Below are 14,317 nucleotides of genomic sequence, written 5' to 3' on the forward strand. Positions count from 1 at the left end.
CCGTTCTTTCGAGGTTTGCTCACAAAGAAAACGATCCACTGTCCCTCTGGGCCTTACACTTGAACACAGTCATTTGGAATACATTTCCTCACACCTTCTTGCCTAGCACAGGAGGGAAAATTGAAATACATTTATGATCATTGAATTGCTCTTTTATGCCATTTGACTCTTATTAGTTGATAGAGGAGTTTCTTGGGAACTTTTTTCACCTTCGAGACTTCTTAAGGGCACAAGTTACAACGTCTTGTACGATGGTTTTAAACCTTTGAGCACTGAAATATTCCTTCAAACACAATCTTGGGTGAAACTAAATATATAAGCAGTGGGAAAGCATTACCATTGAACTCACTTCCCGGTACTGAGGCCTGGTGCGTGTGGCAGGAGGAGGGGGATTTCATTCTTTCGCCCACAGCTGGACCACTGTCCTCGGTGGGGTCCCCTTTTATGGTGCGTCGCGGTTTACACCTCTCCCTGCTACATACGCATCGCGTTTCCCTGGGAGCCTTGGATCCGTGTTTCAGGTTGTTTCCTTCTAAGACTTTAATTCCTGGATCGAGTTAAAGCGAATGACCCTAACACACGTTTTTCAGGGTCACCATCGGTGCGCTGTGGCGCTGGTTGACATTCACACTAAGTGTCGGAACAACGCTGTACAGTTTATTTTCCAAACGGAAGCCCTGCTCCTGTGCACTGAAAGCTCGTCTTCGTGTGTCTCCCACACGGTGGTGAATGGTGCTGCCAGTAGAGATGGCCCGACGCTGTCATGTTTTCACTCACAGTTCCTCTCCTGGCCCGCACCCTGCCCACCACCATCACGGCGCACAGACCTAGACTTGTAAGTCATGTGCAAGCCTTCTTTAGTTTCTTTAAGGTGAAAGTGCATTTGGCAATGACTAAAGGCAGCCAGATTTTTTAAAAGTTAATTCTTGCCGAGACCGGTTTGGCTCAGTGGATAGAGCATCTGCCTGCGGACTGAAAGGTCCCGGATTCGATTCTGGGCAAGGGCATGCACCTTGGTTGCCGGCACATCCCCAGTAGGGGGTTTGCAAGAGGCAGCTGATCGATGACTCTCATCGATGTTTCTAACTCTCTATCTCTCTCTTTCTCTCTGAAAAAAAATCAATAAAATATATTTTAAAAAATAAAAAATTAAACAATATCCTTGACAGTTATTTCAGATGTAGTCCTCAGGTCTTATAAATAAACAGCCCCTGTGGATCAAGTTCGAACAGATGCAATTATCTAAATAAAAGTAAGTAAAAGCCACTCGTAATTACTCAGGGAATTAAGAGGAGTGACTTATATAGGAAAGAAAAAAGAGTTGTGTTTCTTTTTTTAAAAAAAAATATATTTTATTGATTTTGTACAGAGAGGAAGGGAGAGAGATAGAAACATCGATGAGAGAGAGTCATCGATCAGCTGCCTCTTGCACACCCCGTACTGGGGATATGCCCGCAACCAAGGTACATGCCCCTGACCGGAATGGAACCAGGGACCCTTTGGTCCCCAAGCCGACGCTCTATCCATTGAGCCAAACCGGTCTCGGCAAGAGTTGTTTTTTTTTAAAATAAAAAAAATTTCTCAATTCTAAATGGGCAAACACCATTTAGACACAGTTGACCTTATTCTCCTGACTTAAAACACACTTTATTGCAGTTTGAATGAGATATGAAAAGTGTGTAGATAACCATAAAGTGAGGTGTGGGGTATGGTCCCCTGTAAGGTAATTGATCATTTCCCTATAGGTTCTGACAATTTCCAATTACTAGCAGGGACTTTTCTCCAAGTGACCTTATTTGGGGGAAGAGGCGTATCTGTCAGGAGGGAAAGAATGCAGTGGAACGGGAAGGAAAGGGAGGGTATTTTCTGCTCCAAAGCAATTGATCGAGGGTTCCTTTGGAGGGAGGAGGGCCAGGGGAATTTTGGCTGTTTTCCTGTCCTGCTGCTTTAAATAATTACCTCTCCTCTAAAGCCATCCAGAACTGGCGTTTTCTGACAGAGGTTTCAGTCTTACTGGTCAGAAGTTGAGGGGAACCGGAAAGGACCCGGAGTCGGATGGGCTTGGATCCCATCCTGGCAATAGTTAGTGACGTCTGGCTCGTCCAATCACACACAGAGATTGTTCGTTCTAAGGCGGGACCCAGGAACCTGCATTTTGACAGATTCCTCAGATGGTGGAGGTGCAGATGGACCCTGAACCCAAGACCCGCTGTTACAGATAATTGGCTCTTAGAACTTGGAACTCTCGCTGCAGTCTTTTCCCCTGAGACCAAGACGATGCAAAAGAATAAGAGACAGATGCTATTAGAACCGCCTGCCTCCCCGGAATGGCCCGCTGCCTCTCTGCCCGCAGGGAGCCTCTCAGCTCCTTCCCTTGGTGCTCTCGCTGTGGGATCACCTGGGGAGCTTTTGTTTTTGCAGTCCTCACCTGAGGGTATTTTTCCACTGATTTCTAGAGAGTGGAAGGGCGGGGGAGAGAGAGGGAAACATCGATGTGAGAGAGACACATGGATTGGTTGCCTCCTGCACGTGCCCCAGCCAGGGCCGGGGATTGAGCCTGCAACCGAGGTACCTACCTTGACCAGGATCAAAACTTGGGACCCTTCAGTCTGCAGGCTGATGCTCTCTATCCACTGAGCCATACCAGTTAGGGCTCACCTAGGAAGCTTTAAGAGAAAATTCCCATCCCTATACCTCGCCTCCAGGGATTCAGACAAGCTTCGGGGGCTGGGCCTGGCTGCCTCGAGATGCTAATCGATTGCCGGGTTTGAGAGCTGCTGCTTTAAACTGAGCCTGACTCGAGTTGCTTCTTGTTCCTGTTGCAAAGCATTGTGGGTCCCCTGCAAACACCCAACTGAATTTGTGTCCTGCAGCTAACTACAGCGTGGGCTCAGGCTGGAGCCCTCGCTCTCATACTGGGCGGTGGAGGTCATCGCAGAGAAAAACGGGTGGAACAAATAGGACCATATATCATTTCTGAGAAACGAGGAAGATCATTTTAAAAATAAATACCTGAATGGAGTTTCCTCCCAGTTGGCTTTTTACTGTAGACATTGTCACGTGGTGTTTATTGAACACATTCCCATTCCCTTCCTAGGAAATGATTGGCTCCATGCACCGTTTTTTTTTTTTTTGGTTTTTTTTTTTTAATATAGTTTATTGATTTTTTACAGAGAGGAAGGGAGAGGGATAGAGAGCTAGAAACACCAATGAGAGAGAAAACATGGATCAGCTGCCTTTTGCACACCCCTCACTGGGGATGTGCCCACAACCAAGGTACATGCCCTTGACCGGAATTGAACCTGGGACCTTTCAGTCGGCAGACCGACGCTCTATCCACTGAGCCACACCGGTCTCGGCATCCATGCACCGTTTCACCTTAAAGCTTATCCTCCAGCGTGGTAACTCACCCTGGTCACCAGAAAGGACTCTCGCTGGCTGTTAGCTTCAATGAAGTCCCCATCGAAGGCCCAACATTTGCTGCTGCCGAGGTAGGACTTCGGAGAAGCAGCCAGAGATGGTGTCCCCGCTGGGCCAGGATGGCGGGTCAAGGGCTTTCCAGTGTGGGGTCAGGGCCTTGGAAGAGAACCTGGCCTGGGCGGAAATCCTGATCCCATGAGGGCTTGCCAGGATGGAGGGTGGCGGCGGAGAGAGGGCCAGCAAGGATGAGGTGAGCTCAGACGGGGAGCAGCACTGTCTGACAGTGAGCTTTCCTTTCCACACGGATCCCCTGGAATTCCTCAAATGTTCTCTTCGGAGTGCCAGCAGCGAGGTGTGTGCAACGTGCGCGTTGAAGGGGGCGCTGTGTGTGTTTGAACGCAGGGATGTGAGAAGGTGTGGGAATGGGTTGGGACCCTGCCTGTGGGGAATTGGTCCCTAGGGGCAGGTGGGGACAAGGAAACGCTCTGGAGCCGTCATCCAAACCAACGGGTGGTCTGCGGACCACCGGTGGTCCATGAGGTCAGAAAGGTTAGTGACCGCTGGTTTAGGGGCACGTCTAAAAATCCTTAGGCATTTGGGGAGAGAACTGGCTAACCTGCAGGCACAGAGGCTGGAAGTTTGGGGTATTTTGTTCGGCTTTTAACGGCTAGCAATTTGGGGATATTGGATTATACGCATAGCATGAAATAATTGCTCCCTTATAATATTGGCGCTAGTTCTATTGGTTATAATGACCGACGCTATCGTTTCTTCTGTCCATTCATGGTTATTCATTTTCCCTCTGATCGCTCGCCACCCCGCGCCAAGAGGATGGCTCCCTATGAAGTGACCTTCAGCAGAGCCTGCCCGTGGGCCCGTGGCTTACCATCTCCCACCATGGGCACCAGGGGGCGCTAACGTCACGCTGTGAACACGCACAGCGACACCCTTCGCGCTGGAGTATTTTTACCACTTGGGGTCACTTAAGGATTACCCAACGTCCTTTCTTTCTGCTAAGCAAATCACAGACTCAGGGATTTTTCCCATCCCATCTGTCAGAGTCTAGAGTCTTTCTCTGGACCCTGAAGGCCAAGAAATGTGCAGTAGGGTTTCCTTCCCCCACCCCCCTCAAATTGGCCCCGCACAGCTCGTGCTCCCATGGCTCCTCCTGCCACAAGGCTCTTCGAGGGCCCTGGCACCCGTGCCCAGCACCGGGGGATTCTCTGTACGAGGAACTTCCACGCGTGTCTAAGCTGTGTGCATGCTCGTTGCCACTCTCGTTAGCACCTCCAGAGTGCGGAATGCCTTCTTCTCCGGCATGCCCCTGACCCCGCCTGTCTCTAGGAGCCCAGGTGGGCATGAAGAGAGGCGGATCTCACCCACTCACCTTCCCACCACTTCCCCGTGGCCTCTAGGACCTGGGCAGGCCTTGGCGAGCATGGTAGGGTCTGCGGGAGGATCCCGACTGCCTTTGATCCCTGGGGGGCGAGGGGTATGGATGGGCGGGAGGCAGCACTTGTGGGCTCACACAGTCCGCCCGGACCTGAGCCCGGCCACTTCCCAAAGTCCCTGGCGGCCGCTGGTGCAATGATGTTCGAACCCCTCCCACCAGTCGCCTGCTGGCACCGCCACTCCGTGCGCCTGGAAATGGAGCGATAACCCAGGTACACGTGGCCAGGAACATGGCCTGTCCTGAGCCTTCTCCTTTCCTCCATGGGATGCACCTGGGGGTGGGGGCAGGAGGCTGGCTGATGGCTGGGGAACGGCCGCTTCTGGGGCATTTCTGGTGCAGCAGAAACACATTCTCTCCGCCATTTCCCAGGTGTAATGAGCCCATGTCAGCCCCATCCAGGACCCGCGCCGGCCTTAGTGCCTTAGGTCCGGCTAACGGGGCACTGGCGGCCTCTGACGCTGGGCCCAGCCTCCCACACCTCCTTCCTTGTGGCTCCCTTCATACCGAACGTGAGCCTCCTCCCTCCACCCCCAACGGCAGCAGCCAATGCTGATGGGCTGATGGGCCCTTCGCTCTGTACCAGGTTTTCTAAGTGCTTACTCCTCTGGCCCCAATCCTCAGAACCACCCCGGAGACAGCTTCTCGTCCTGTCTCCAAGTCACAGGGGGGGACACGGAGGCACCAGGTGGTTCGTGAACTGCTTCGAATGACCTGGCGAGGGCAGTGGAGCAGGATCTGAATGCAGGCGCTTCTCCTCTGCGGCCTGTGAGCTCTTCTGCCGAAGGCCTTCCCTGCCCCTCACTCCCCGTGCTCCCGGGAAGAGGACTGAGCCCCACCGCAGAGAGGCCCCGGGCCGTGTCCCCCCAGCAGGACTCCGTCTGCTGTGGTCTCCCCAGGACAGGGCGGAAGGAAGACCAGCCCTCGATCAACGGGAAAATACAGTTTCAGCAAGACAGTCTTGGCCGAAATATGCGCAGGGTTTTGAACATATGGGGCCTCGAGCTTCAGTTTCCTAGGGCGGGGGTGGCCGCATGGGGACGGAGGCTTGCACAGAAATCCATGGATTCGTTGTGGCTGTTTCTGCAGCCCTGGCTTGGCCTTGCTCCAAGCCAGGCACTTTCTGCGGGCCGTTCCTGGCTATTTGAGGCTGGATGACTCACTGTGTGTAACATCCTCTTGTTTTCCTCCTTCTCCTCAGTGGGCGGGGGGAGGGTGCAGGAGGCAGCTGATCGGTGTTTCTCTCTCATTGATGTTTCTAACTATCTCTCTCCCTTCCTCTCTTTAAAAAATCAATAATAAATATATATATATATATATATTTTTAATTTTTTAATTTTATTTATTTATTTATTTTTTAAAGAAGGGCTTATGTTTTTCAGACGGGAGCTGTGTGTGTCAGCTTAACCAAGAGCCCCAGTTACCTGGGGAGGAGGCCTCACCACCTCTGTCCCATACTCTGTCCCGTCATCCTGAGACCCAACAGCAGCCCCCGGGGCGCCAGGCTACACCGCCAGGCGCTGCCTCCTTAGCTCTACGCCTGTGCAGGGCCGGAATAGCCCTCCTCCTCTAAGGACACGGGTCCACGAGGTGGAGTAGTGACTCAGCGGTAAGAGTTGGGAAGCTCGATGTCCCACTGGTGGCAGTGGGTAGAACACCTGGACAGGATGGGCAAGGAGAAGGAGACCCGCACAGCACCTGACGGCCCGCCTGGGGCGGACCGGGCACCGCAGAGCACACCTCCTTCCCGGGGCACAGGGGGCGCTCTCCGAGAGGCGCCGCATGCCGGGCCCAGGCCCAGCCTCACACATCGGAAGAGATTAAAACCACGTGCAGTGTATTCTTCCATCACAACGGAGGGAAATTAAAGATCAATAACAAAAGTACCGGGAAATTCACAAGTAAGTGGAAATCAAACAGCACACTGCCCAACAACCAGAGTCACACGACATCAAAGTGGAGGCTGGGAAAGACTGAGTTGCATGAAAACGGAATGCCACAAAAAAGGGAACCTTAAGGACGAGGTAAAGCAGTGAGGGAGGGGGAAGTATGGGGGGGGGGTAGCAGTGGCTAGTAAAAAGGAAGAGAGGTCTCAAATCAATAACAGCCTTTCACTGTAAGGCACTGGGGTGGGGAGTATGGGGGAGGTAGAGTCAACTGAACCCAAAGAAAGGGGGAGAAAGGAAATAATAAAGACCAGCGTGGGCACCAGTGAAATAGGAAAGGGGTAAGTGGAGAAAATGGACGGAATGCAAAGCCGGCTTTTGGAAGAGACGAGCCAAGTTGACAAACCTCAGCTAGAAAGACGGGAGGTCTTTCTAGAGGCGTTTTCCCAGCGCGGCCCCCATGGCACCGGCGGAGCCAGCATTCGGACCAGAACTGTCCGGTGCCAGCGCCTAGACTGGAAGGCTCTACATAGGGGTGTCGAACTCAATCAGAGAAGGGGCCAAAATCTAAAATCCAGCCTAAATCGCGGGCCGAATGGTTTACTGAACAGTCATAAACTGACAATGTCATAAACTGACAGCGGAGTGCAGTGATGACAGCGCGGTGCGGGCCACATTGCAAGGCCTGGCGGGCTGGATTTGGCCCGCGGGCCTTGTGTTTGACATATGTGCAAGGTCTTTGCCCTCCTCGCCCCTGCGTCCCCGGCGCTCTGTGCCCGCCACGCAGGCCCGGGACACGTTCGCTGAGCCGCAGTGAAAAGCAGACTGCCTCCCGCCCGCGGAGCCATCTGTGCGGGATGATAAATGACGCTTCCCATGCAGATCGGGCTGAGTTGCACTATTTCTGAGGAGAAACGCTGAAAACAGCACATGGCTCGTCCTTAAAAATAAACCCGTCAGCTTCAGGGATCTGGCCCAGAAATGAACCGGGGGCCGCTCGGGCTCCAAGGCGGAGTGTGTCGCCCTGGAGCCCGGCGGAGGGGGTGCTGGCTGGGGGGACCCGGCCCCCGGGTAGGGAGTGTGTGCTGGGCCGCCCCTGGTTACACTCACCGGGGGGCTGGCCTGGCTGGGAGGGAGCCGCTGGTCCCAGACACCCCACGATGCTAGACCGTGTCCCCAAACGGACAGGCCAGGGGCCAGGGTTCGAGGATGGCACCCCAGCCGAGCCAGGCTGGGTTTCATAGGGAGTCTTAGCTTTCTTGCATCTCATAAAGGGTGACCTATAATGAACCCAACCAAGGGCATGGGCTTTGTTTAGTTTTTTAAATATTGTTTTATTCATTTCAGACAGGAAGGGAGAGGGAGAGAGAGAAACATCAACGATGAGCCAAAACTGGTGTGGCTCAGTGGATAGAGCGCCGGCCTGCGGACTGAAAGGTCCCAGGTTCGATTCCGGTCAAGGGCATGTACCTTGATTGCGGGCACATCCCCAGCAGGAGGTATGTAGGAGGCAGCTGATGGATGTTTCTCTCTCTCGTCGATGTTTCTAACTCTCTCTCCCTCTCCCTTCCTCTCTGTAAGAAATCAATAAAAAATATATTAAAAAAAAAAAAACAAGAAAAAAGAAACATCAATAATGAGAGAGAATCATTGATGGGCTGCCTCCTGCACACCCCCCACTGGGGATTGAGGCCACAACCCGGGCATGTGCCCTGGCCAAGAACCTCGAACCACCACCTCCTGGTTCCTAGGACGACACTCAACCACTGAGCCACACCAGCCGTGCCCATGTGCGTGTGTCCCGAAAGGCCGGGGAGAAGGTGGAACTGGGTGGGTAGGTACCAGAACCCTACCACGTGCTCAGGCTGCAGTGACGAGGCCGCCTGCTCCGGGCGGGGGAGGAGGCACCCTGTCCCCCAAATGGAATGGCATCCTGGCCAGGCAACCCCGACGGAGGAAGGCAAGGGAGGGTGCTGACTGTGCGCCCGTTTATGGAGGTCTAATCGAGGCCCTAGATTTGCCCAAGGACTCCCAGAAGGTGGAGAAATGCATCTATTTCTCAGACTCCTGGGGCCGGGGGGTGTCTGGCACCCGCCCCGCCTCCTAGGAGACGCGTGGGGAACTCTGAGCCGCTTCCCATGGAGGCTGCACGCGCGTGTTTGTGTGCGTGTGTGTGCGTGCGTGTGTGTGTGTGTGCGTGCGTGTGTGTGTGCGTGCGTGTGTTTGTGTGTGTGTGTTTGTGTACGTGTGTGTGTGTGTGTGTGTTGGGGGGGCAGACGGCACACACTCACGGGTGTCCTTTCCCTGGCTCCTGGGCTCCCCCTCCCCTCCCACTCTCTCTTCTTAAGATAGGGTGACTCTGCCGGGAGCCCCCGTGTGGGATTGACGCTGCCGGAGAGGGAGGGTTTGTAGGGCCGAGCTTTGTTCCGGGCATTTTCTGCCTCGCCGGCCCCGGGGAATGTGAGCGGGGCAGGTCTGGAGCGCTGGGCGCTGCCATTCAAGTCCAGGCCTGAGGAGAAAAGTCTCCCCACTCTCTGGCCTTTTGACCCCTCGAGCCCCGGGCAAGAGGATGCTGGGCCGCCCAGACTCCCCTCTGCTGCCGGGGGGAGGGGCCACATCACACAAAGGGAAATACACGCTTTGATTCCGACTTCAAAATGGGCAACCTCCAATTGTCACACCATCACACCGGCTCAACAATACCTTTAAAAAAAAAAAAATTATTTCCAGCCGAAACCGGTTTGGCTCAGTGTAAGCATCGGTCTGCGAACTGAAAGGTCCCGGGTTCGATTTCAGTCAAGGGCATGTACCTTGGTTGCAGGCACATCCCCAGTAGGGGGTGTGCAAGAGGCAGCTGGTTGATGTTTCTCTCTCATTGACGTTTCTAGCTCTCTATCTCTCTCCCTTCCTCTCTGTAAAAAATCAATAAAATATATTTAAAAAAATTATTTCTGGAGAAAGAGATGAGCTGGCCCTTGCATTTTGTCCTCTCCCCTGGACCTGTGTCTCCTGCTGTTATGCCACTAGAGGACACGCCTGCACGATTCACAATGTGGACACAGATTTAAAAATTCTGTTTTATAGCTAGAGTAACAGAAAATCTGTGATCCATGAGTGGGATGGTGACGAACTCGAGCTGGACAGTGGTGACGGCGACACACCATGGTGGATGGACTTCAATACCACTGACGTGGACACTTAGTTACAATAGCCCGGCCCGTGTGGCTCAGTGGTTGAGCCTTGACCTAGGAAACAGGAGGCCATGGTTCAGTTCCTCGTCAGGGGCACACGCCTGGGTTTCAGGCTCGATCCCCAGGAAGGGGCGTGTAGGAGGCAGCCGATCCATGATTCTTTCTCCTTGATGTTGCTCTCTCTCTCTCCCTCTCCCTTGATCTCTGAAATCAATAAAAATTATTCTAAAATACATTTGAAAATGGTTAAGATAGTTAAAGAGAAAAGTTCGCAGCATAATATGAAAGTTTGTTTTGTTTTGTTTTTTTTAATATATATTTTATTGATTTTTACAGAGAGGAAGGGAGAGAGATAGAGAGCTAGAAACGTCCATGAGAGAGAAACATCGACCAGCTGCCTCTTGCACACCTCCTACCGGGGATGTGCCCGCAACCAAGGTACATTCCCCTGACCGGAATCGAACCCGGGACCTTTCAGTCCGCAGACCGACGCTCTACCCACTGAGCCAAACCGGTTTCGGCAACATGAAAGTTTTAAAAAACAAAAGAGGATGAAAGGCTGTGATGACTAGAAACCTGGGCCCTGTACGCTCCAGGGCAGCTGGGGGCATCTGGAAAGGGGCGTGTTAGAGGGTTCGCCGGGAGGACCGCGGGCAGTGACTGGGTGGACGGCGGAGGTTCTCTCGGGGACCCTGGGCGGCACTTCTCGGGGTGTCCTCGGCGGCCTGGGCTCCGCCCGCCCCCCCAGCTGATCCGAGCGCCGCGGTGTCCCGGGCCGGCGCCGAGGGCTCTGCCAGGCCCACTTCCCGCCGGGCCCCGCGCCCCGGGGGCCCCACAGGATGCCCTGCAGGCCCAGAAACAGGATGCCGGGCCGGGGACCCCTGCGAGGAGATCAGGGCCAGGAAATGCCTCTTCCTGCTGCAGGACAGCTCAGGGACCTGGGAAGGCGGCCGGGACGCTCGTGTTTCCCGGTGACATCACCTCTGCCGGCCCGCCCGCGGCGCCTGGGCCTCGGGGAGCTGCATGGCCCCTGCGGTCGCCAGGGAGACCCGGGCGGCCGAGGTCTGTCTGCATCCAGGACGCACACCTTGCCTGGGACCCGCTGGGAGGAGTCACGGGAGCACGGACTCTCCGCTCCCCGGTGCGGAGAAGGGAGAAGGACCCCCGCCCAGGCCCTCGCTCTCCAGCGTCCCAGGGGCCTGCTCAGCTCAGGTGCACACTTCCAGGGGCCGGGAGCTCCCTCGGAGCCAGGCCATGGTTTCCCGAGAGACCCAGTCTAACTCCGTGCTGAAACATGGGTTCCTGCCATGCCCTCCGCTGTCTTCCCTGCCCAGAGCACTCTCTCCCTGTCCACCGAGTCCTTCAGACATACACCCTCTGGGCTTCCTTCTACTGGCCAAAGAGCCACTCCTTTCTTTCTTTTTTTCTTCCTTTCTTCTTCTTCTTCTTCTTCTTCTTCTTCTTCTTCTTCTTCTTCTTCTTCTTCTTCTTTAATATTTCATTTCATTTCTTTCTTTCTTTTAATATATTTTATTGATTTTGTACAGAGAGGAAGGGAGAGAGATAGAGAGTTAGAAACATCGATGAGAGAGAGTCATCGATTAGCTGCCTCTTGCACACCCACAACCAAGGTACATGCCCTTGACCAGAATCGAACCCGGGACCCTTCAGTCCCCAAGCCAACGCTCTATCTATTGAGCCAAACTGGTCCCGGCGAGCCATCTCCTTTCAGCTCTGTCCCTTTAACATGACGTCAAGGCCCTCCTTATTCCGGCCCCTGTGCTCTGAGCAGGTCCAACACGGCAGGAGGTGAAGCCCTGGATGGACGGACGGGCGGACGAAGGATGGACACAGTGCTCTATGTAGGGTCTGGCTGGTGTGAAAGGAAGCAGGGTCCCCTCCTCCGGAGACAGCCGGTGGGCTGAGTGGGAACCGAACTCACGACCCCTTGGTGCATGGAACGAAGCTCAGCCAACCGAGCCACCCTGGCCCGGGACTCTGAACTCATTCTCATCCTTTTTCTGCCCCCGAATCCCTTCAGAGCAGGCCACGCCCCTCCACGGCACCAACAAGGAGACAGGCCGGGGAAGTTACCGCAATGCCCCTCTCCCCGGCAGCCGGAGCATGGGGGGCGGGGCGTGGGTCTGCCACCCGGAGCGTGGTCCTCCCCCCGCTGCTCTGCCACCTGGGAATCACACAGCGGGCCCTCCCTCCCGCCCTGCCCCCTGGCTGCCCCCGCCTGCCTGGCACACCAGCTGTGGCCATGGGAGCCAGCATGGTGGGGGGAGGCGGATGGCCACGCAGACCCTCGGCCCTGGGCTGGCGATCAAACAGCCGCGCGGTGAGAACCGGGGGCGGCCAGTCACCCTGAAAGAGCCGGTTCCGAATGAGCGGTGGGCGCAGGTTCCCACACACCCAACACCCCGCGGCCGCCCTGCCGGCCAGGGGCCGCCTCCCTCCCCTGGGCACCCTGGCACCGCCCGGACGGGCCTCGGCTCCTGGCTTAGGCCTCAGCCTTGGTCCCCAGGGAAAGGGTGGGGAGCAGCGCACCCCGATCCAACCGGCTGCCCTTCCTGGCTGTGCCACGTGAGCAGGTCCAATCGCCACCGGAGCAGCTCTCCAGTGGGATAGGATGGGAGAGGGAGCGGGATCCTCTGCCCCAGCCCCCGATGGCGGCCGGCACCCGAAGACGCCAGGTCCTTGCTCACTCAGGCCTCCCCAGGAGGTTTGCACCATCTTCTCCTTTAACCTCTTCCCCTCGGGAGGGGCTTCTGGCCTCCGCCCGGGAGGCATTACAGAGGCTCCAGGGGGAAGCCGAGACCATGTGGCTGGATGCGTCAGCCCCAGACTTGAACCTGGCTCTCCTGACCCCCGATTCCCTCTTCTCTCCTGCCTCACGGGTTACCTTGACTCGGAGGTTGATGCCTAGATGGTTAATAAACTTCTGTGCAGAGCGCCCCCTACGGAAACAGGGCGGGCAGTGATGCAAGCACGCACTGCAGATGGCCAGAGAAAGGGATAAGGGTGGGTGCCTGCCCCGGGGCCCCCGGGAAAGTGTGGGTGCCTGCCCCGGGCCCCCCGGGAAAGTGTGGGTGCCTGCCCCGGGCCCCCCGGGAAAGTGTGGGTGCAGTCCAGAGTCGCAGCCCTCTCCTGGCTGCTGCCTCCGGTGACGGCACAGATGACCCCTCCCTGGCCTTCACACCTCCCGCTCTGTGGGACCCGGAGCGGTGGCCCCTGCCCGGGGAAGCGGGTCCCCAGCAGACCGCTTCCCGCCCCCGGGGCCTGCTTCTCATCTCCCCGCGCCACAGGCAGTAACCCCTCGTCCCTGAAAGCCGAGGAGGGGGGAATGTCACATGAAAGGTGCCCGCGGACGCCTGGCCAGTGTCAGGCCACCAAATGGCAGGTGCCAGGTGGTTAGCATTAATGCTCCGGAGGGCGGGCCTGCTCCGAGGTGCCGGGAGGCGGTGCTGGCTCCCACGGCCCCTGGTCACCAGGGAAGACCCAGGAGCCTCTCCTCTCCTCGCCTCTCCTGTGAGCGCCCTCCTGCCCTCCTGCCGCTGCGCTGGCTCAGGTGGCATCGCCTCTCCTGGGCACTGGCCTGAAAGCTGCCTGCCTGGTTCCTGGCGCCAGGACTGTGCCCTCTACTCTGCCACCGAGCAGGTCACTGTCCCCCGCGGGAGCCCCGTGTGGCTGCCCGAGCCCTCCAGGGTCTGACTGTAAGCCCGCCCTCCCCTGTCTCCAGCATGAGCCACCCTTCCACCCACCGGGCTGCCGCGATGGGGGGGGGGGGGGTTCCCCAGCTCCTGGCTCTCCTGGCACTTCCATCACATGATCAGGCGGAGGGAGGGAGAGGGTGCCCAGTCAGCCTTGCCCTCTTGGCTGGGAGCCTGCAGGGCAGACAGCGGTCCCCACTCCAGCGTGAGGGGTGTGGCTCCCCGTTTCCTTGGACGGCAATTCCCTGCCTGAGGCAGAGGCCGGGCCGGAGGGCGGAGGGGCCGGGGCATCGGTCCGATCACTGGCACACACCCTGCTCCCTGGTCCCCCGGAAATGAATGGCCTGTATCGGAAGCTGTGAGTTCCTGAGCATTTATGGGGCGTTGTCACGCTGCTTTCTCTGCTCTGAAACGTCTCTGACATTTTCCAAAAGAAGAAGTAAAAAGCAAATAAAAATAGCCACAGCCCTCTCCACCCCGGGCTGTCTGCCCCCATCAACGTGAAGTCCCTCTTATTCGCTTCACCCCATTCCTACATAAGACCCCCCCACCCAGCCCGACCTCCTGCCCTTCATTCCCACTCGTGTCCCTCTGTGCCTGCCCGCTGCCCCGCGCCCTGGCCACCTGGGACCTCTGGCTGCTCCCAACCCCAATGCC

This window comes from Pipistrellus hanaki, assembly GCF_964339955.1.
Source record: "Pipistrellus hanaki genome assembly, chromosome: 12".
NCBI classification, from domain to species: Eukaryota; Metazoa; Chordata; class Mammalia; order Chiroptera; family Vespertilionidae; genus Pipistrellus; species Pipistrellus hanaki.